This window comes from Uloborus diversus, chromosome 5, assembly GCF_026930045.1.
Source record: "Uloborus diversus isolate 005 chromosome 5, Udiv.v.3.1, whole genome shotgun sequence".
Taxonomy (NCBI): Eukaryota; Metazoa; Arthropoda; class Arachnida; order Araneae; family Uloboridae; genus Uloborus; species Uloborus diversus.
The window spans coordinates 143100439-143123463 of NC_072735.1; the positions used below are offsets into that span (position 1 = coordinate 143100439).

The following is a 23025-nucleotide window of genomic DNA, read 5'->3' on the forward strand; positions in this document are numbered from 1 at the left end:
TCCGACCCCCCGACTTCGACTCTGACTTCGTAGCTTTGGCAAAAATGTATACACGGAGGACAAATGACAGACTCCGATTCTTAGATATTCGACTCCGACTCCTTTACGCCAAAATGAGATTGACTCCGACTCCGAAGCTATGGTTTTGACTGTGAAATAATTATTGTTGATCTGACTTGTTTTTATTTTTACGCTAAAGTTTTAATTTAGGTATTCAGTTTTCGGCGAATAAACTCGAAGTCATTTATGTTTCTACATAAAGATATGCGCAGACGTTTTTTTTTTTTTTTTTTGACAATGGGAATTATTTCTTTAAGTTGACATTTTATTGTTTTAATTTATTTTAGTAAGTGCATTAATTCATTTAAAAAATTGTTTTTGGCAACAGGGGAAAAAGAAACGATTTTTTTTTTGATATGATGAATTTATTTTAATGAGCTTATTACTTTTAATTATTATTTTTTCGTTTTGAAAGCTGTTAAAGATATTAGCTGTTTTTTTTTTACGCATCTAATTTTTTTAGATGAGTGAGGAATATATATATTTCATTCCTAGAAATCAGCTTAAAGTATTTTTAAAATATGTTTGAAAAAATTTGAGATTTTAGCTATTTTTGAGAATATTGATCAGGTACTAGAAAGTAATATGGGTATACTGGAAAGTAGGTTCGTCTAGTTCTAGACAGAACTTCTTGTTGGTTTTAATGCTTTTGTAAAAATCCTCACAGGCTGATTTGATATTAATTTTACAAGTCTATGTTTCAAATGACAAAGTAATTATCCAAAATAATTCTTCACAATTAATAATTTTTAGACTATTTTGGTCATCTAATCAAATTAATCTTTTTTCTGGGAATTGAAGTAAACCGGCCGGGACACCGGGATTTTGCCTAAAATCCAGGACTGTCGTGGTCAAACCGGGACGTCTGGCAAGTCTACCTATAACCATACTTCTCGTTGATCTTTGGCCTCGAAGAAAAGGTCATTTATTTGGAGCCTTATGCGACTTATTGTAAAGGCAGGAAGCGGATCTTTGGATTTAATTACGTAATGAATACAAATTGCAAATATATTAATTATTAAAGTAATTCACATGCTGGGACAATAATGATGATTAGCATGCAATAAAATGTTATGTGTTGAAATAATGAAAAAGTTAATGATTTTGTGTTTTATTTCAAAAAGCACTACTATTTTTCCTCTTTTTTGGAGAAAATCAAAGCTTGGTGAAGACCCTAAGGAGTTGTTCCATCCTGATAAAATTTTATATGCATGTTGCACTTACAAATATGCAACTTGTGGCAGGTATTTCAAAACGAGATTTCAATTTTCATGTTTATCGCTCCATCCTACTGTCCATGTGCGATGACACACTTTTCTTCAACTATTTGCACTCCCTCTTTCCTTTTGTCATAAAATACCAATACCCTAGCCCCCCCCCCCCCTTTTCTTTTTTGTCACATGAAACGCTATTTTTCATAAACATGTAGCTGTTAAAAAAAAAATCGCGAGGTTTGTTGCACCCTCCTTCCTACTTGTCACAAAATCACAATTTCGCAAACCACAGCTCGGGGCATTATTTGGGGACAGTTCTTACGCAAAATTATCTATATAATAAAAATTCAAAGCTATAAAAGCTTTTTCTCCCATAAGTTAGGAAATTTACTTGTAAATCTCACTTTAAAAATTGTAATAAAAAAAGCAAAATCGAATTTTTAGAATCAAATAAGCAAAAAAAAAACATGGAGCGTAAGAAAGCTTTTATGTTCACAACAATTATTTTTTGTCAACTTTTTTTTGAACGTCCGATTTTGGAAATACGGCGTGGTCTTTATGACGTCAAAAGTGATGTACTTTGTCGCACTACTGTATTGGCGCCCCCAAATGTTTACGTTTAGCTGTCAACCGCGTTCCCAGGACATGATAATTTGAACTGTGCGCTAATGGCATCAGTGAATAGCATTTTACCACTTGTGATGTCATGTGCCGAAGCTTAAAAAAGAAATTTCAATCTGCGCACCGATTAAAATAATTGCTAAATAAAATTAAACTTAGCCAAATATTTTTAAAAAATGAATAAATCCTTTGTTTTTAAGCATTATCTTTCAGAAAAAACTACTTTTTAAATTTCGGAAACAGACTTTCCCCCCCCCAATTAAATACATCAAACTCATTTCTTAAATTATTTATTATTCAGTACTATATCATAGAATAAATGCTTACTTTGTATTTTTGTATGAATTGGAAAATCATTACTATTTTTATTTAGTAAGAAACAATCATGACAAAAAAAGTTAAAAATAAAAGGAAACGAAAAAAAAAAAAGCACGACATTGTAATATACTTTATCAAAAATCTTATGAAATGTTTCCAGTTCTTGCACATCATTCCAGTAAATTGCTATTAAATTCGCTTTGAAATGAACCAAAAACCAGCATCTTTAAGTTAAATTTTCAAAATTTTCCGTGATCTCTGTTTGTATGGGGAAATAACCTTTAGACCTCATTCGTCGCACTCCCAGATTTCACAGCGTAAATCCGCTTCGGTTTTCCATCGGAAATTGCTCGAAATTGAAGTACTTTTGGCTATATCTTTAGTAGCATCAAGGGCGAAGGTCATACAAAAATATCACACACACAAAGGATTGCTCCCTCCACAAACTTGTTCTGGAGCCGCCACTGCTCAAAAATGCTCTTTTTGAAAAACGAAAACTTCGGAAATGAAAATAATGATTTAAATGTAAAGCTATAGTAAATTGATATAAAAATGCCACATTTTTTTTCTTTGAGTTCGCATCATGGTTGAAATTTTTCAATACGAATATTTTGTAATCTTTTAAAAGAAGTTCGATTTGTTGGGGTAAAAATAGGGGAGGGGGGAATATACAAAATAAATTTAACTAATAAAATGAAAGTGTAATCCCAGGCAAAAGTTAAGTGGCGCCATCTGGTAATGATAATGATAGACAAGATAATGCAAAGAGTTTTTAGTGCAAGTATTTCCATTGAACTCAATTTCAAATAAATGACAAATAAAAACTTTTTCAATATATTTGCAAATTTAACAGCACACAGCGAAAGAATGTATGTTTCAAACAAATATACAGTAATGAATTTGGAACATTGAAATTAATGAATATAATATGGGTTGCTATTTTCTGTAATTGCTAGATTTTTTAAACAATTTTTTCTATTTTCTTTTGAGGTTGGAAAATCAAATTAGCTAACTCTTTTTTGAAATGGAGAGTTACCAACACTATTTTATTTTAGACAGTAAAATGTGATAGAGATGTAGCCAAAGATAACAATTCTTCCCGAACATAATTCCTTCCATTAATTCCACCAAAAAAATTCCAAAATTGCTTTGATTTTGGAAAAAATCCCGACCGAGTTCCCGATCACCGTCATCCTAAAGTAATTAAAGAACGTCAAAAATTGCGTTTTTCGGAACTTCAATTTAAAAAAACTTCCTGTGGAGAAGATAGAAACCCGCTAAGAATCCTAACGTCCCCCTGACTTAGTGCCCCTAAAAATTCCAAAGGGAGCCCCATAAACACCTTTATCGAATATCGCATTTTTGGGAAGAACTTCAAACTTCAATTTCAAGGAATTACTTCCTAGATAGTAAGAGATAACAGTCAACAACCACACTTTAAAGACAATGTTTAAAAAGGCCAGGGGAAGATCACCGAAACTCCTGTTCTAATATTACCAGAAAGAGCATCTAATCTTGCTTTTTTTTGAAATAAATTCGAAAAAATTCAGGGAGAGAGGATTCAAAACCATCCCTTCCCATCATGATGTCATCAGAGAAGGCCTCTAGTCGAGTTTTAAAGATTTCAATTTCAAAAGATTTCAAGGGGAAAGCTAACTCTCATTTTCCAACCTTCATCAAAGCACCGTATTAAGTTGCTAATTTGGAAGTTATGTTTCAAAAAACCTTCAAGAGAGTTCTAATAACCCTTCTTTTTCATCAAAGAAGGCTGACGATTGCGTTTTTACTATGTTTTGGTAGGTGGGTGGTTTGGTTTGGTGTATGTCTGTTCGGTTGGCATCTTGTGATTGAGTTTTAAATAACATCCCGATGACTTAGAAACTTGAAATTACGAACATAGTTCAAAATAGGATGACAATGCATGCAAAAAACTTTTCAAAAATCCAAAATGTTCAAAGTTTAATTTTAAATCCGTAAATTTTCATAAAAATGCTCTTTTTAAACGAATTGTTTTGTGTTTAGTTTCATTAGAAAGTCCGTAAGAAACTACCCAGTGGTCAGTAAAACTACACTTTTTTTTTTTTTTTTTGCAGCGAACTACAACTACAACTACTTTTTTTTTAAATAAATGTAGTTAATTATACCTACAACTACTTTTTTCAAAATGTAACAATTACAAACTACTTTTAAAAAAAGTCTCTACTTCGCAACCTTAAAAAAATAAATAAATACACAAAACAGGCACACATAGACATACACACCGTTTGAGGATTGATCGAAAAAATTCAAAAAGGGGTTTAAATAATAAATTGGCTCACTTGAACGTGGAATATTACGCACTAAGAATTACTTTATTTCCTTTTTGGAACCAATTTGTCATTCCAAACATTTTTTACGACTTTTACAAATATTCCCCTGCAATAAAGAGCTTAAGTTTCCTAGAAGCGAACAATTAACTCAAGAAGTGCAACTCGGCTACTTGAAAATGTAAATAGATGCAGTTATAGTTTGATTTAAATTTTGCATAGACATAGGGGAATGTGGTGCAAAGTGAAAAAGCTGGGCAAAGTGAACTGGTGAAATTCTTACTCTGCTTTTAACGCCACCTATCTTCTAATATTTTAACTATGTAGTAGTACATGCATTCTATTTCAATCAGGAAAGAAATACCGCTAAAGATTAAAGCATATGATAATACAGGCAGTTTAAAAAATTTGATACTCACATTGTAATATTTTGTTGTAAGTCAAAAATATTTTTTGTTGTTATGAAAATTCTTGTTATTATCATTTTAAATATTAATTGAGACCTTCCAATATTCGGTGGCAGTATTTATTTAGTTAATATTAAATTCATTTGTATTTTAAACGCTTTGTCAATTAGTCAAATACATGTGTGGCAAAAGTGAAAAAGTTTATTTTGTTTACTCACTCAATCATTTACTAAATCAGGTATTCATTTATTAGTTAATTAGATTTATATTCCTTCACTCAGTAACTCACTTATATTTCTCCTTCCATTCATTTATTTTCTTATTCATTCATTCTTTCACTCACTCATTTAATTTTCTTCATATATTAGTTAATTTATTTATTTAGTTATTCGTTTATCGTTTCTGTATCTTCTCATTTATTTGTTCAAACTTTTATTTACTGAATCCTTTTATCAAAAATATTTCTTTCTCAAGTATTTTGATTGCTATTAAAAGCTCACAATCACAAATTTTAACTGCAATCTGTAAAAAAAAAATCCGAATCTGCATGGGGCTTTACATCTACACGAAGCCTAGAGAAATTCCTTTTTAATTTTTAATTCATTTTAAAACAACTGTATATTAAAACTTTTGTGTCTCATTAATTATTAGGAACGCTATTCTGAAACAATTTTCGCGAGAAAGACCTGAAAATTCACACATTATCGAAAATCCTGTAAAGTTGCATTTTTGCCTCATAATTAATTCCTTCATGCTGTTTTAGGATTTTTAAGAGTTGCAAATCATTTTTTGGGGCAAAGTGAGGAGCTGCTGCTTGAAACCAACTCTTTACATAGGATTTTACTACAAACGGGCACCCATATCGCGAATGCCAGCTTTATCTTGTTTGGAAAGTTCTAATTGGTCTTCTAAATAAATAAGTTTTAAGAGCTAAAATTGTCTTTGCCATCCATCGAGCACGAGTGTAACCCCTCTGGAGCTCGGAAGCGTATTTCCCTTTTGGGAGTTCCTCCAATAAATATGATGGTCAAATCGAAAAGTTCTTTGTAGTCGTCTCGAGCTTGGAACTAGTCAAGTTGACTCTAGGGAGCCATGGCAAGTCAAAGAAGTACGGGGAGATATCCCGTATCTCATGGCGAGCAAGACTCACACACTAAGGGGTAAACTCCCAGCAGGGCTGACGCCCAACACGGGGACCTTCCCCGGCGCAATAAGCACCAAGACCGTCCGTGGCTTAGACGACTATCGACCGTCGCACTCAGCCGGACGGTGGAACCTAAGGCTTCCAGCTAAGTGGTGGGGTGTGTGCGGAGAAAAGTCAAGTTGACTCTTGGCAAACTCGACGATATCTGGTGCACTTTCGATTACTTTCTCGTGGATAAAAACATCAGATATGGCAGTTTGAAAACTACGGTGATTGATGGAGCTTCAAAAATATTTAAATCGTTTCAATTTCAGTATTTTAGGCCATGTTGATGAAACAATAGATTTAACCACAACAGCCTCAAGCATTATTTCAAGGACATGATAGTGACAAGCCGTCCAGAGTAAATCTCTGTTCAGTTTTTTTCTCAATGAGGACACATGCTCCTTTCGTGGTCCTGTGTTTGTCGAAGTTGTACCAAAACACAGGCATTTGACTTGGTCACTGATTTCCCAGGAACCTAGGGTTTCACAAACAACTGAAGCTATTGCTTCTCCTGTTCCCTTTTGGAGTTTCGGTACCGAACAGGCCCGTGTCCAGGATTTCATAAAGGGAGGGGTTTTCGCAGGCCTGTCACTTCAAAATATTTTGTTTTGAAGGGGAGGGGCAAAGCGTTTGATCGATACATTTTATCTGAAAAAACAACAAAATATGTACAAAAATGCTTAAATTCATCATGTTTTCAGGGATGTGCCAGTTGCGACAAATTGCTCCAAAAGACTGCTAAATGAACTTTTCTGCTCCAAAATCGCACAAACTTGCGCCAAAAGTGCGATTTTGCATTTAATGTTGCAGTTGCTTCAGCATATTTGGCAGTTTTTTCAGATTATCATCAAGTTTAGGCATTTGGAACTCGTTTTTACGATTTTTTTTTATATAGCCCCAATTTTTTGCGTATTTCAAAATCCAATTGCATCCGCTTTTGAAAAATTCAATCGTTTTAATTTATTATGTGATCGTTTCCTTTGAGTTGAAAAATTTTGCATTGACCATTATTTTCAACCATTCTTATCTTTTGTTTTCAGAAGAAGAGGACTTGTAAGTTCGTCTTCTTGCCACGCCCACTCAAAAATGTCAAATCTAGTTGCATCCGAATTGGTTACCGTCATGGTAAGCCGATTGGAATACCGACATGGTAAGCAAATACCATGTGTAAAAATTAATATTGTTCACCAGTTTTTAATCTTGGGTTTCTTAAGATTTTAGGACAGAAAATTGATCCCTAATTTTGGTTGGAGACACATAAGATAGCAAAAATCGGGGAATTCTAATGCTCTGGTGATGAAAATGCAGACATTTAAAGTTTCTGAGACTCAAGCATTACTTTCCATATTCTGAGCCTGCCTCAAAATTTTTATTTTTATTTTTTCACATGTATTTTAAAATTCCTTTTCTTATGACATCATTTCTCAAAAGCATTTTTTTTTCATTGTAATTTCATTGTTAATTTTGTGATTAAATATCAAATAGTTAAAAATTAAAAGTTGTAATGGTTTCCTTTGCATGATATTCAGATTTGTTAATCAAGTAGCTCAGTATGTAACATATATGACTAGGTGTATAAGGTCAAATGTTAGTAAATAACTTACAGGTACCAAAAAAAAAAAAAGATTAATAAATAGCTCTTTAAAACTCACTTGTAATTTGTTGAGGTACAGTTTTTAAATTTAACTATTCTTTTTTGCTTTTTTTTAGCCTTTTTGAATATGTTTTTGAGTTTTATGTATGAGTCTTGTGTCTCTTACATATATGTATGAACTACAAAAAAGCAAACAAAATTTAAAAATAGATATCAAACACCAAAACTTAAATGTGAACAAAAGCAGTGATGAATTAAGCAAAGTGAATATGTGAACTAAATTTAAATCAGTGTAAGAAAAAAGTAGAGCAGGACATGGCTTGTTTTTTGTGAAAAATATATGACAAAAAAGAAAATAAATAAATATAAAACAAAATAAAAATAAACAAACAAATAAATGTAATTAAGAGAGCTTCAATAAGTAGTTGGAGTGTTGGAGTTACGGTTTTTTGCATCCTTAATCTCCTTTTTTATCATTTTATCATGTCACACATGTTTCTGTGCGTGAAATATACATAGTTGCTACAAATTGATGCAAAATTTAACTTTTTGCTGCTGCAAGCTGCTCCAAATTTGCAATTTTACTGCTCCAGGCTGCTCCAAATTCACCGTTTTACTTCTCCAAACTCACCATTTTCCTGCGCCCAAGATTGCTCTAAAAGCGAGTTTAGGACGGCACATCCCTGTGTTTGTAAAATCCAGGAAGAGGGGTAGCAATTGACCCCCCCCCCTCCCTGATCTCCCAAATGACGGGCCTGCTTTTTGGCTTCAATTATTTTCATTCTTAGTTGCATTGTCAGGAAAACACACTTCAGTGTGCAAATAATTCTTCACTGTTTAAGGTCACAATGAGGGACTTAGCAGTTTGGAGGGGAGGGGGGATGGTTCAAATTCACAGAAGATTAGGTTTTAAGTAATATACTACCTATTCTATTAATGTATTTTACACACAGCAGAACCTCGTTTAGCCAGCGCCTGTTTATCCGGATCAAATTTGTAGAAAACATATATTTACGTAAATAATCAATTAAAATTATGATTTCAAGAACAGAAGTTTAAATGCGCCAAATACTCGGTTTCATTTCAATTAAGAGCCATTGTCTGTAAGAATCAGGCAGTTTAAAGCATTTGTGATTGTTGACATTTTTAATTTTTTTTATTTTCACATATGCTGTTCCTTATCATAAATGTAATGTAAATCCGAAATTTGAGCTTTGTCTGACTCACCGTTTTTGAGAAAACATTTTTTTTTTGTTTAGGGGGCGTGGCACATTTTTGCCGGTTTTTCAAATTTGCAGATTTTAATGTGCTTGTTGCTTGAAGCGCCCTTATAATGACATGGATTTTTTAATTCCATATTACTATATGGTCTTGTTAGATACTGTTACAGCTGTCAAATCGGTGACACTACGAAAGCGACGTCCACAAAATCCGTTTAAAAATGACCGAAAATGTATTTTTTTCTATATTCAAGGCCAATTTTCTCAAAGCGCCTTCATGATGACACCAACATTTTTAGATCATTTTCTAGCCACACTTACACACATCAAAAATATGTATCAAAATCGGTGTCACTATAAGGGCGCCAGAAGATATAGGAACTTTTATTCAATAAATTTCAAAAAAAAAAACACAAATATTTAGAATCTAATTACAACTGTCGCCCTCATAGCAGATATCTGATACTACATTAGGTTGATAACCGACATGTTTGTCTAACATTTGCACAAAAAAAAATCGGTGTCACTCCTATTATTTTTGGAAATACAATCGTTCGAAGTTAGTGCATTATGGCGTTTTTTTATATTTATTTATTTAATATTTTCACACCCAGATTTTTTTTTTGAACATATTTATTTTTAATTTAATACAAAGAAGTGTACCTTATAACATAAACAGCTTTGGGCAGCAAGATAGTCTTTTTCTTGAATAGAAAATGCCCGTTTTGGTATAGGTACCAGGTGGATCTATTGTGCATAACATGTCTAGTCTATTATACCAATACTCGTCTTGTTTTTCCGGCCAAACAAATTTATTTATTCCAATTGTTCTTGACATGCATTTGACCTAAACTTGCAAATGGTCAAGTTCTACTATTTTTCTGGGATACCATGTTTTCCCATGCTTTAGTGCTACAAAATTAGCAGTTTTCAATAAGAGATGACCGTCTTTCTGAAATTGGTTTGATTTGATTCTTAATGTTTTCTTCGTTTTGGTCTACGTTATCCTCAAATTCAGTTTCAGATTCTGAATGTTCGCTTTCTTCAATATTCTCATTTGATGTATTGAGAATGAATTCGTTTTTTTGTTTCTTCCATCGAAAAAAAAGGGATAAGATTTGTTTCATAGTACAATAACTCTGAAGCAACGAACAGTTTTTTCCCCGTTATGAACTGCATTTTTCATCTAGTGTGCAACTTGACAGGGATGTTGTTTTTTCCCAGTATTTTCACCAAACGTAAATTGTTCTTATAAATAATCCTTCTGCTTTGAAGTGAACTTGAACTGAGCTCGTAAAGATAGGGCCCATCCAATTTCATTAAATTGAACTTTTGGCAATGCAGGGGTATTTATTAGTTGAAAATATGAAGCATTTATATAAGATGTTTGTAAGAGCTTCTCTCTATACATCTTTCGTATAAAATCCATTTGCAAGTTGAGGTCAAATGTATGTCAAGAACAATTGGAATAAATAGATTTGTTTGGCCGAAAAAACAAGATTAGTATTGGTATGATAATCTAGACATATTATGCACAATACATCCGCCTGTACCTATATCAAAACGGGCATTTTCTATTCAAGAAAACGACGCTCTTACTGCCCAAAGCTGTTAATGTTAAAAAATACACATTTTTGTATTAAATTAAAAATAAATATGTTCAAAAAAAACTATCTGGGGGTGAAAAGATTAAATAAATAAATATAAAAAAACGCCATAACGTACTAACTTCGAACGATTATATTTCCAAAAATAATAGGAGTGACACCGATTTTTTTTTTGTGCAAATGTTAGACAAACATGTTGGTTATCAACCAAATTTAATATCAGATCTCTGCTATGAGGGCGACAGTTGTAGTTAAATTTTAAATATTTGTGTTTTTGTGAAATTTATCGAATAAAAGTTCCAATATCTTCTGGCGCCCTTATAGTGACACCGATTTTGATACATATTTTTGATGTATGTAAGTGTGGCTAGAAAATGATCTAAAAATGTTGGTGTCATCATGAAGGCGCTTTGAGAAAATTGGCCTTGAATATAGAAAAAAATACATTTTCGGTCATTTTTAAACGGAGTTTGTGGGCGTCGCTTTCGTAGTGTCACCGATTTGACAGCTGTAACAGTATCTAACAAGACCATATAGTAATATGGAATTAAAAGATCCATGTCATTATAAGGGCGCTTCAAGCAACAAGCACATTAAAATCTGCAAATTTGAAAAACCAGCAAAAATGTGCCACGCCCCCTAAACAAAAAAAAAAAAATTTTTCTCAAAAACGGTGAGTCAGACAAAGCTCAAATTTCGGATTTACATTACATTTATGATAAGGAACAACATATGTGAAAATAAAAAAAAATTAAAAATCCCAACAATCACAACCTGCCTGATCCTTACAGACAATGGCTCTTAAGCATACTACTCCTGCAAAGGACGTACAATAAAGTATAGTACTAATTTAGCAAACAATATGATATACTTTGGATGTCAGCCCAATACTATTGCAGCTGAATTATAACTGATGAAGTAATTGAGAAAAAATGGTATATAGTTTTGTTAGAAAGCATTGTTTTTTGGTGCAATAAAAGATAAGTCTGCATATTTAAGAATATTATTCATTATTATCAGGATTTTCGTTTATTAGGATTGCCTTTGGTCCTAGTCCGGATAAATGAGGTTGTATTGTACATGTAAGGATCGTTATGAACCCCACCTCCCAGAAGGAAATTTCTGGTTGGGCAAGAAAACCTCAGTATTTATCCATTTTACTGCTTGTTTAGATTCAAACCTATTATCTGTTTACAGTGCAATATATTGCAACAAATACTGAGAAAATTTCACAAACTCTTTTATAACATATGTTTTCAGGTTTTAATATTGTAAGATAATGCTTAGCAAACTAAATAGGAAGAGTTTTGATGCAGATGTAAATTAACGCAATTACTATGCATCTACAGAGCGGCAACAGTTATCGCTTTTTGTGAAACGCCCCAGATCAAAACCCCTTATGAGAAGCAATATTAAACAAAGTATTGACAGCCCATTCAACTCAATCCTCCATCTCTGTTTTCCAAAATATGATTTTAGTTGATTAAGAGAAGACAGTGTCGTAAGTTACCAGGCAACTTCAAAGAGAATGCTTTTAAAAAAAGTTCTGTACACAAATTTAAACATTAAAGCTAATTTTAAGTCAAATATGCACAATTCTTCATTTATTTTTTTATTTTTTCTCCAATGGGAGGGGTTTAACCCCTAAAACCCTCCCCTTGGACACGGCTCTGGCTACCGAAAGTAATTGCTCAATAGCTTTTCCTGAAACAATGATTGGTATTCGATGAACAGTTTCACTGCCTACAATATCTTCTAAACGTTTCCTATCACAGTGAACAGTTAAATGAACATCAACTGATAATTTATTGGGAAGTGTTCTTTCTCCTTTTCATTCTGAAACGCCGAATAGGGGATTTGTTTAAGTTGTATTCCGATGGATCACAACCTACACGTTTAAGTGCTGTTATCAAGGCACCAACTGCTTTTCTATCACTCAACTTTGCTGCATCAAGAAAAGACTCACAGCAGTATCATTATTTAGAGCGTTCTTCCTACCGCATTTTCTTTTGCAAGGGGGTAAATTGCACGATAAACTTTGATCTGCATTTTAAGAATAGCTGTAACTTTCAAACAAATCACATTTATCTTCATTTTTCTCTAAATTAGTTAATGCTTGTTCAAACAGCAGTCTTGTATTTTATTCCTTACATTGCTTTATTGTTTCGAAACTAATTCTTTTTTTTAATGAGCATTGCTTTTTTTCTTCAACAATGTTGCATCTACTTTATCCATTTTACTAAAACAGCGGCGCCATTATTAGTATTACTCTCCAGTGAAAGAAAAGAAACTTCACCAGACTTGCTCTCTGAACCTATGGTTGTAAATTCTCATATCAAAAATTAAACTTGAATGTCTACCTTCTACCTTGTACGAGTGGAACAGGTCCGGATCTGCGTACCCGCAGGCCTCGCAGTGCGGGGAGGGAGGGCTCGTCCTCATGGAGCTCAACACCTCAAAAATTTTTTTTTAAAAAGCCTAGCACCAAGACTTATTGAAGTTGCAAATATATACTGCTGGCCACTGGGGAGAGGCCCTACAGAGTTTGTTGCAGGGGGGGCCCAAAGTTTATAGATCCGGGTCTGGAGGGGTAGGTAGACTTCTTGTGTAAGCAGCAGGTGGTATTGATTTTTATTTTGCATTTTTTAACTTATATGAAAGTTTATTTGAATTTTGGAAAAAATGCTGAGTTTTCACAACTTTGAAGCTCTGTAGCGACCCCTAAAATACATCTTTTTTCATCTGAAATTTTGGTGGAAGTCTTAATTTAGGCCGTGAACAAAAATGGAAGGGTGGCTCGTTCAAATTTCACATGTTAATTTTTAAGGAGCACCCAGTATAAATTAATTTTGTGACATTCTGAAATGAAACCTTATCTTACAAAATTAACAACAATTGCTTTATACATCTGAACATTTTTTTTTTTAAATTCATTTTTCTTTGGCGTATTTTTTACTTCGAGATGATTTTAGTTATTTTTCCTTCAAAGAATATTACTGATTTAATGAAATATATCGAATGTACGTGAATGTGTCATGCGGAGAGATCACCTGCAACTTTTTTAAATGAACGAAGTCGTTCAAATAAACGAGTGGAATGAACGGATCAAAAGAATAAACCGTCCTCTGATGAACGGATCACTAAAAAGAACGACATTGCCCATTTCTAATTCAAACCTAGTGCGGAAAAAAAAAAAATCGTATTTCTCCATATACTCCCTTAAGGAATAGTTCAAATATTTTTGCTCTAATATTTGCTCCAGATATATGAGAGTTAAATGGCTGTTATCAACTAATATAAAAAAAATGGAAGTGATGTCTTGCAACAGGTAAGTTTCTAGTGCAAGTTTTTTTTTCTTTCATGTATTCAAGATAGGGTTGTTTTTTTTTTTAACTGCCAGATATGTATTTTTACAGGAACAGAGATAAATTCAAGAACAGAGATAAATTACAGACACACTTTCTACCAGTTCCAAATCTCGCTAATTTCTTGAATTAATTTCCAAATAATCTGCGTAAAATCCGTGTTTGATATCCATCTCTGCTGCTGCCATCTATTGGCAAAAGCTGTATACAAAAATTATTGATATTAAGTAGAATAATGCTTCTTTATTATTTCAAGTTCAAGTAAAAATATTTAATACTATTGGACGATATCTAAAAACTACAATGTTGCGACCATCACGAAAATTTCTTCAATATCTATATTATGAGTTCTTGGGTTTAACGTACAATCGCTCATGTAATCTCTAATACTAAATCATGTTATTCGCAAAAGCTGGAGCATTTCGATAATTAGAGAAATTGGTGACTTAACTCATTGACGTTAATTATTTCGCACCAGTACTTACGTGAGAAATATTTTCCTTTGCATTCGTGAATAAAGCATTGGTAGAATAGGGTCACTGTAAAACAACATTGTTACCAAAATTAAATTATCAACGCAAAAATTTGACGACCGAACCAAATTTCCGGATTATCAAAAAAAAAAAAAAAAAAACAGCAAAGAAAGATTCAAAAAGCAAAAATTGCAAACAGTTTAAAAAGCCTTCTTTATTTTAATTACAAACATTTTATTTGTTAACAAATAGAAGATGGCAAGAGATAAAAATTTTAAATCATCGCGATTCTTCCGGCACTTTCCAACAATTAAATGATGTGAAAGGGTTTCCAAAACAGACGGCAATTTAATGTGATTTATCTTTCACATCGTTATGTTAATTGAGCTGTTTTTATTGCAGCGAATGATGGCAAAAATCAGCTGCCTTTGGTTCTATTAACGCCGAAATTGAAACAGTGCCTGTTTCCGTACTGGTTCACATTTATTCCAAATTTCATTTAAAAGTAGCATTACTTTTTGAGATGTATCACTTGCAATGTACAAGAAAGAACGTTTTGATTCCCCCCCCCCCTTTTGGGCTATTAACAACAGAGTCAAATCAGATCTTCCTGGCGGTCAATTTTTGTTTCATTCCCATTATTTCATTACTTCTCGAAATATAGCAGTCACGAGTAACGAGAAAAAACGTTTGATTTGTTCAACCCCCCCCCCCCTATGAGCTATTGACACCAAAACTAAATCAGAACTTTTTCCTTCTTGGGAAAACGCGGACCAAATTTAGTTTGATTCCGACAGTTCCTTCCTGAGATATAGTAGGTACGCATCAGGGTCTTTAGAAGAGGAGACTAGGGTTGGACCATCTCCCGAAACAGGTTGTGGGGGAATGAAATTGGTGACGTAGCTCTGGAAGCACTCGCGGAGCACTTTAAGACGATTTCAATAGCAAATGGCATTGCTTCGCTCCTATTTTTGGACATAAAAGCATAATTTGGAAAAAAATAAAAAAAAATAAGTCTTCGTATCTTAATTTACCTTTTTTGATACTAGTGTCTCACCCATATTTTACGAGAATTATTTTGAATTCGAATAAAATGGAAAAACAAAACTTGATCATAAGTGATTTCAAACGATAATTATTATGAAACTAAACCAAGTTTGACTACAACTTAAAATAATTTTATTAGAAGAAAATGGTAATCTATTTGTCATTAAATTCGTAAACTACTACAAAAAATCTTTTCCTGATTTGAAAGAGAAATTACTGTTATTCATTTACTTTAAAGTTTATTTTCAAAAAATTGTAGAAGAGAGAAAGAATCATGATTAATATTAATAATATAATAAATTAATATTAATTCTAAGAAGTAAAAAACGAATTTTTCAATGAATAATGATTGAATTTAATAATATATAGCAACTATATTAGTTCAAAATAGTTATATATTTACATTTATAAAATATATACAACAACATAGAGGGAAAAATACAAATACTCAGAAACTGATTACCACATGGTAATACTTCATTTATACGTCTTTTATGAAAAAAATTAAATATCTCATGAAGCATTTTTAAAGCAATTACTGTTATTACAAGCAGATATTTCCCAAGTACTGTTACTCGTGTATAATGGAAAGATTTTGTAACTACTATGTTGATTCAAAATGCAAATAGCTGTGTACATAAATGACTACAATAAATACATATATTAAAATATTATTTTTGCAGAATATTAAAATAACTATAGAGGAATAAGTACGAAATATCAGAAGCTGGTTGATACATAACGTTTCTTTAATAACCCCCCAAAAAAATTATCCGATGAAATATTTTTAAGACCAAACCTTTACTTTAAACTGATATTTCCAAGAACTATTGGCTGTGACTTTTCAAATGGATACCACTGATGAACATTCAAAGTATGATCAACTATGTAATTACTGATGTTTATGATTCAAATAAATGAAATAAGCTGCAATAAATACATATACTGAAATAATTGCATTTGTAGAATATATGCGCAACTCTAGATGGAAAAATATGCGTTATACGAAACTGAACATCAAAGATATGCACCGTAAAAATTAAGTAAAATAAAATAAATAAACCGAAGGTACACAGGTTCAAGGGATGAAAGAAAAACTGAGCTTAGGTTTGAGGAAGCAAGAAAAAAAAAAGAAAAAGAAGAGGCTCAGGATTGAAGGGGTGCAAAAAAAAAAAAAAAAAAAAAAAAAGAATGAATGAATGAAAAAAAACGAAGTCACACACAAATTTGAGGGTGCAAAAAAGAAAATAATAATAACGAAGGTGCATTGAGGGCGCATCGGCCGGCGGGCCCGTCCACCCCTATCACTGTCTGACCCCTTTTTTTCCAATTATACCAAAACCTATGTTGCAGCTGCTCTTAATTTTAGTCATTAGTTATTTTATTTTTGCTTCTGTGTTTTAAATTCATTATAAACTACACCCCCCCCCCTCACCGAACGAAAAAGGGAAAACAATATAGGAAGGAATACTAAGAATTAAAGAATTTATTTCAAAGCACTGGGATAGTTTTTGAAAAATAATTTAAATGAAGTATGAAAAATTGCCCTTCCATTGCCCTCCCACCTTCTAATGTTGGATTCTTGAGGAAAAGGTTGCTAAACCCAATCAGCGAGAGCCGACAGATGAAGTAAACAAAGGGGGCCTGTTTCTTGGAAATGTCATGCCCAGGGCACGGGCAAAGGGAGCCCGTGCGATAAACAGTGCGAGCAGAAAAATTAAAATTGAAGATGCAAACCAGTATTGAGCTATGGAAATACGCAAGTCAGTGCTTCCAGGATGACGTCAGAGACGGCCGTTTCACCCCTCCTTTAGCCACGAAGCGGGGAAACTGAAAGATCAAAGACACGGTCCCACCCTCCTTTTCCTTCACCCTGGGTACGCATTACGGAGAAAATGTTCGACTACTCTACCCCCTTGAAGGAATTGACACCAAAAGCTAATGCGCACCGCATGGAGCCCAAGGCACATACACTCAAGAGCCAAAACATTATGACCACCTGTCTATAACGAGTTGGCCCACCTTTGGCGCGCAACACAGCTTCAACCCGCCTTGGCATGGATGCCACAAGTCCTTGGTAGATGGCCGGAGACAGATTGTACCAGATGTTTAAGCAATTGTTACGCTAATCCGAGATATTGCGAATTGGTGGTCTTTGAACTCTGAGCTGCCATCTCATGACATTCCAAATGTGTTCTATCGGATTGAGATCCGGTGAGTGAGGCGGCCAGGACATTAACTGGAATTCAGCATCATGTTCTTTGAACCACTCCAACACAATTTTAGTCTTGTGATACGGGGCGTTGTCCTGTTGGAACATTCCATTTCCAGCTGGAAAAACAGAGGCCATGTAAGGGTGCTACTGGTTCGCAATGATGTTCAGATACCCTGTGGCATTCAGGGTCTGCTGTACCACAACCATGGGTCCCAGAGACACCCAAGAGAACGTCCCCCAAAGCATAAAACCGCCACCACCGGCCTGTGTATGACCTATTGTACATTGAGGGAGCAACTGTTCGCCCGGAAGACGGCGTATCCTGACACGGCCATCGGCGTGATGCATGACAAAACGTGATTCATCTGACCAGGCAACTCTCTCCCACTGATCCATGGACCAGTCGCGATGTTCCCGGAGCCAGCGTAGGTGCAGTTGGCAGTGACGCTTGGTCAGCAAAGGCACACGAGTGGGACGTTTGCTGCATAGCCCCATATCGAACAGTGTCCGCTGAACAGTGTGCTTCGATACGATTCTACTTGGCCCTGCATTGTATTGGGCTGTCAGCTGAGCCACTGTCTGACTTCGGTTTTGCTTGACCATGCGAGATAGTCTCCGACGACCATTTTCTTCGATAGCACGTGGACGTCCAATACCATGCGTCTACTTCTGGTTTCACTGTCATTTATCCACTTTGCAAAGGTACTAACAACTGTAGGTCGCGAACAACCCACGAGTCGTGCAGTTTCTGAAATACTTGTTCCGAGCCTTCGAACCATTACAATCTGCCTTCTATCAAAGTCGCTTAGATCTACAGCCTTTCCCATCACACACAGAAGTAAGTGGAAGAATGATTCTTCAGACTCTACAGCAGCAGTTAAATACCACTTCCACCTGATCACGTGCCTTCCACGTCATCCAGGCGAGTTCATTGCAAAATGCAGGGGTGGTCATAATGTTTTGGCTTTTGAGTGTATGTGAACCAAAATTTTGTTCGATTTCACGCAGTAGTTTTTGCTTTAGAGCGGCACCAAAACCGATAGCACGCATATACAGATAGACACGGACGTTTTTCAAACTAAAGGTAAAATGGAGTCAGCACACCTCAAAACTTGCTAATCCGGCGCAATTTGACATTTTTTACGAATCCAATATACTTTCTTCTATTTATCAGATAGAGACGAAATCAATAACATTATTTTTATACAAGTAGGACACAAACTCCAAATTTGTATGTCAGGGGTAAACTCGGAAACTACCGGACTGATTTCGTCGAAATTTTCGCAGTTTGTTAGAATTACTGCTAGGAAGGTTTGTTGACCGTTCCTAAACTTAAAAAAAAAAATCGATTAATAAATTTTCTTTTTTTTTACAACTCGATATTTAATTTTTTGACCCAAAAATGGATCTTTCTACTCGAATTAGTAATCGTATCATCTCGAACTTGGCTTCATCAGAAAGAATGGAAAAATTACATGTTTAGAGCAATTTCTACATACGATAAAAAAGACCGGAGACGATAAGTTAACGAGGAAAAAAGGTATTAGCATTTTAATTAAGGGAAAATCTATTTTTAATCCTACACCAGCTTCCTTACCCAACGTTGCACGGGTTACCTCAAAAATGAAAAAGATGTCAAGTTGATATTTTTGTAATACTCTGGCATCAGTTTGTAATGCGTTAATGATGAAAAAAAGCAGTGCCATGCAGGATTAGCAAAACAACAGTATATTCTTGGCAAAAATCTCATTGACGTTGATAATAGTTGTCAATGATACAAATAATAGGTATTTTTGATTAGCACAACAGGTGAATTTTATGCATTATCAATTATACCTACGTTAAACTGATTTACATCTGATAGACTATATCCAAAATATTCATCTATTAGGGTCAGTCAATAAATAACGAAGCAAAGGCTATGAAACAGATTTTTTTTTTTTTTTTGACATTCTTCAAAAATGATGACTGAAATTGTTTAAACACTTCTCCCCGTGCCCATAAAATTCTTTTGGCTGCTGCTGGAACCAATTACGCACGCACTACTTTACTTCATCGTCCGAAGGAAGTGGTTATCCTCGAAATGCTTTCTTGAGTTCTCCACAGATCTCGGATCGTATGGGGATAGATCTAGGATCATGACTTTAAGAGGGGTGGTTCAAGAACTCCCACTTAAGTTTCCACAACACTTCGTTTCTTGCATTGTTGCGTGTGGTTCCGGTAATTTTTCTTTCACGTACGTGCTGTCATTCTGTTCCACGATAACGCTAGACCACACGCAGTCAATGCAAAAAAGGAACTTTCGCAGAAGTTTAAGTGGGAAGTCTTGAACTACGCCCCTTATAGTTCAGATCTATTTCCATATATGATCCCTCATCTTTGGGAAACTCAAGAAGCCGCCATTTTAGTATACAAATTTGAACTTTTTAAAAGTGTCAGCAATACTTTTGGTTTTACAGTGTAGATCGTCAAGTACGGGGAACAAAAGGGGGAAAAAAGGAATGCAGTGGACGCCGGGTAATTGAATCAGTGGTTATTTGAATCAACCACTTTAAGGAATCAAATCGTCAAAAACAGAACAAAATTCAGCTTTATTGATTTAGCCGCTTTGCGGGATCAAAACTGTTTAGAACAAATGTGATTCATATAAGAGGCGGCCGCTGTACCATACTATTCAAAAGGAAGTCAAACAATAAATAAACAACGCATAAATAATGTAAAGAAATTTCTCATACTGTCGAACCTGCTTACTGGAATTCGGATAAAAAATTATCCCGATTAATGTAATAAATTGTCAATGCACCAAAAAACCGTTGTAATTTGTCATTTTGATCCCAGATAATGAAATATCCCGTTTAATGATTACAATTAAAAAAAAAAACAACGGAAAATTGGTTTAATTGAGCGAGCTCAAATTCAAGACAGAATCAAGTTGGTAGAAGACAACCGCTTTTGTTTTGCCTTCTATGCTTCAGCATAAGAGCCTCCGTGGCGCAATCGGCTAGCGCGTTCGGCTGTTAACCGAAAGGTTGGTGGTTCGAGCCCACCCGGGGGCGAATTCTTTTTTCGTTTACGGGTTCATTATTGCTACTGATAAAACCACATAAGTGGCAGTAATTTTAGATTTTTTGGAACACTAGATAAATTTTAGGTGAATGCACAAATATCGGTAATATTTTATATCACCCACCTTTTCCCCATAATTAGTTGCGTCGCTCGGCTTTGCACGGTCTACCTCGAAAGTAAAAGTTATCTCGAGTGACGCGTGACAATCGGGCTTGGGAAAAAAAAAATCGGTAATATTTCTCGACATAGCGTGGGAAAAAAACCGAAAGAGGAAAAATTTTAATTCTCTCGATATCAGAAAAAAACCCTCAAAGCAAAAGCAAGAACTTTAATTGATCACAGTCGAGAAAAAAATGGCAACAGATCCTTTTTTCTCAATGATTTTAGTCACGCTAGTTAAAACCGAGCTCGCGGCAGACGATAAATTTCCCATTTAAAATTGATTTTCCCTTTTTAAAAATGCTCATAACTTTTCTGTAGGTAATTTTAGGGACTTAGTGATTTCAATTCCAAAACAAAAAACAACTCCTAAGGGGTAATTTTCGCGGGCTTTCAAATTAGACTAAAATTGAACCGATCGGATAATTATTTCGGGCAGAGAGAGCCATTTAGTGCAAATTTTGGGTTCCAAAATTAAAACTCTAACGGTTAGGTACTTTTTTGGCTTTTGTTAACCCTAACGTTCCTTCTCGGGTGCCCAAGCACCTACCTGCCAAATTTATCGAGATCCGACGGTAACTGTGGATTTGTATATGTAATCTGTGATAATTTGATTACAAAACTAAAATTCAGGATGTCAGCCTATGATGGCACATTAAAGAAATTTTCTTGTTTGTTTGATTGCGACCAGCAAAATATTCGAGAAAGTGCAAAAGATCTTTAAAAACCTTACTCCTGTGATTTGGAGGAATCTTTTCCTGATGAATTCAGTCATGTGTTCAATAATCGGAAAAGAAAGTTAAATGACTGAAAACTTAAAAAAAAAAACCCATGAACTTGTTAAAGGGACACTTTTGCCAATCTAGATACAGCCCTGAAATTGTTTTTGACCTTGCCAATCTCAAATTGTAGTGGAGAATGATCATTTTCGCTATTGAAGAGAACTAAGTGTCCTTTGCGTACTCTCATTTCTGATAGTAAATTATCTTCATTAGCTCTGTTATCAATAGAAGGAAGTTTGACCGCAAAACTTGGCTATAAGGACAATAAATGAATTTACTACAAGAAAACAAAGGAACGCAAAAAGCACATCATGATTTACCTTAACCATTTTTATCATATTTTCTGCATCTGCGACTGTAAAGAAATTTCTTACATGATAATCAGGAATTTATTTTAGTTTTATATTAAATGATTACTTTGCAAAACATCTTAATTCTTAACGTTTTTCGTATGAAATCGATATTTTAAAGTTTTTTTTCCTATCAAAATAATATCCAAAAATTACATTTATTTTTTTTTTTGTGTGGGGGGGGGGCACCATATTTGTCAGTACCCTGGGGCACCCAAGTCTGTAAATCGGTCCCTGTGCACTAGACGCAAACGTTGAAAGCCGTGTGCTTCTTATTGTTTTCTTTATAAAAAATAAAGTTGTTTCCGATAAAAAATTTTTTGGCTAAAAGTTTAAAATTGGTTTTTAAAATATTTAAATGAACAACATGATTTATTATTTCATCAAAAAATTCCTAACTACCAAGTTTTGGTGCTGATATGCACCCTCGCACAAGAACCGCTTCACCGTCCTGATAAACTGATCTAACTAAGTTCAAACAAGTTCCTCATTTTTTCTTATATTGACAATTATACAGCAATTTAATCAAAAATGTTAAATTTAATTTCATCTGTAAGTAAGACGTCATTCCAAAACGCTTTGGAGCTTATTTATCCTTTTTTTTTTTTTTTTTTTTTGCGACAAAAAGCGTAAGCTTTCGTTTTTCGCACAAACAAGAAATTTTCTGAGGAAAAAGTTCCCATTTAATCCAGTTAATCAGAGAACTTGGCGCACAATTTCAGGAGAAAATTAAATATAAGTTTTTTCATTAAATTCTGCAGAAACTGTTACAGCACTCAAATGTGTATTTTTCATGAATGTTTTAACTGTACATATCCGATCACGCTTTGTCAACTTTGCCGGTTGTCCTTTTCTTGCCTTGTTTTCGATCCGATTCTTTTCTTTAAAGCATTTTATCAAGCACTTTACTATAGAATGGAATAAATTAACTAATTTACAGACATTTCAAACCAACTTACCTCCACTGTGAGGGAAAAATTCAAATTTCGAATGGTGTTTTTGGTTTTTTACCAATACCAGCCATTTTAAAGT

General features: G+C 34.2%; 1 protein-coding gene and 1 non-coding gene across 2 annotated transcripts in view; one reads left to right on the plus strand and one right to left on the minus strand.

Moving 5' to 3' along the window:
- Nucleotides 1-23025, minus strand: part of LOC129222846 (atrial natriuretic peptide receptor 1-like) — a 185222-nt gene that overhangs the window by 74420 nt on the left and 87777 nt on the right. The window lies entirely within an intron of this gene.
- Trnan-guu (transfer RNA asparagine (anticodon GUU)) lies at nucleotides 20619-20692 on the plus strand. Its single transcript has one exon. It is a non-coding gene; the product is annotated as a tRNA-Asn (tRNA).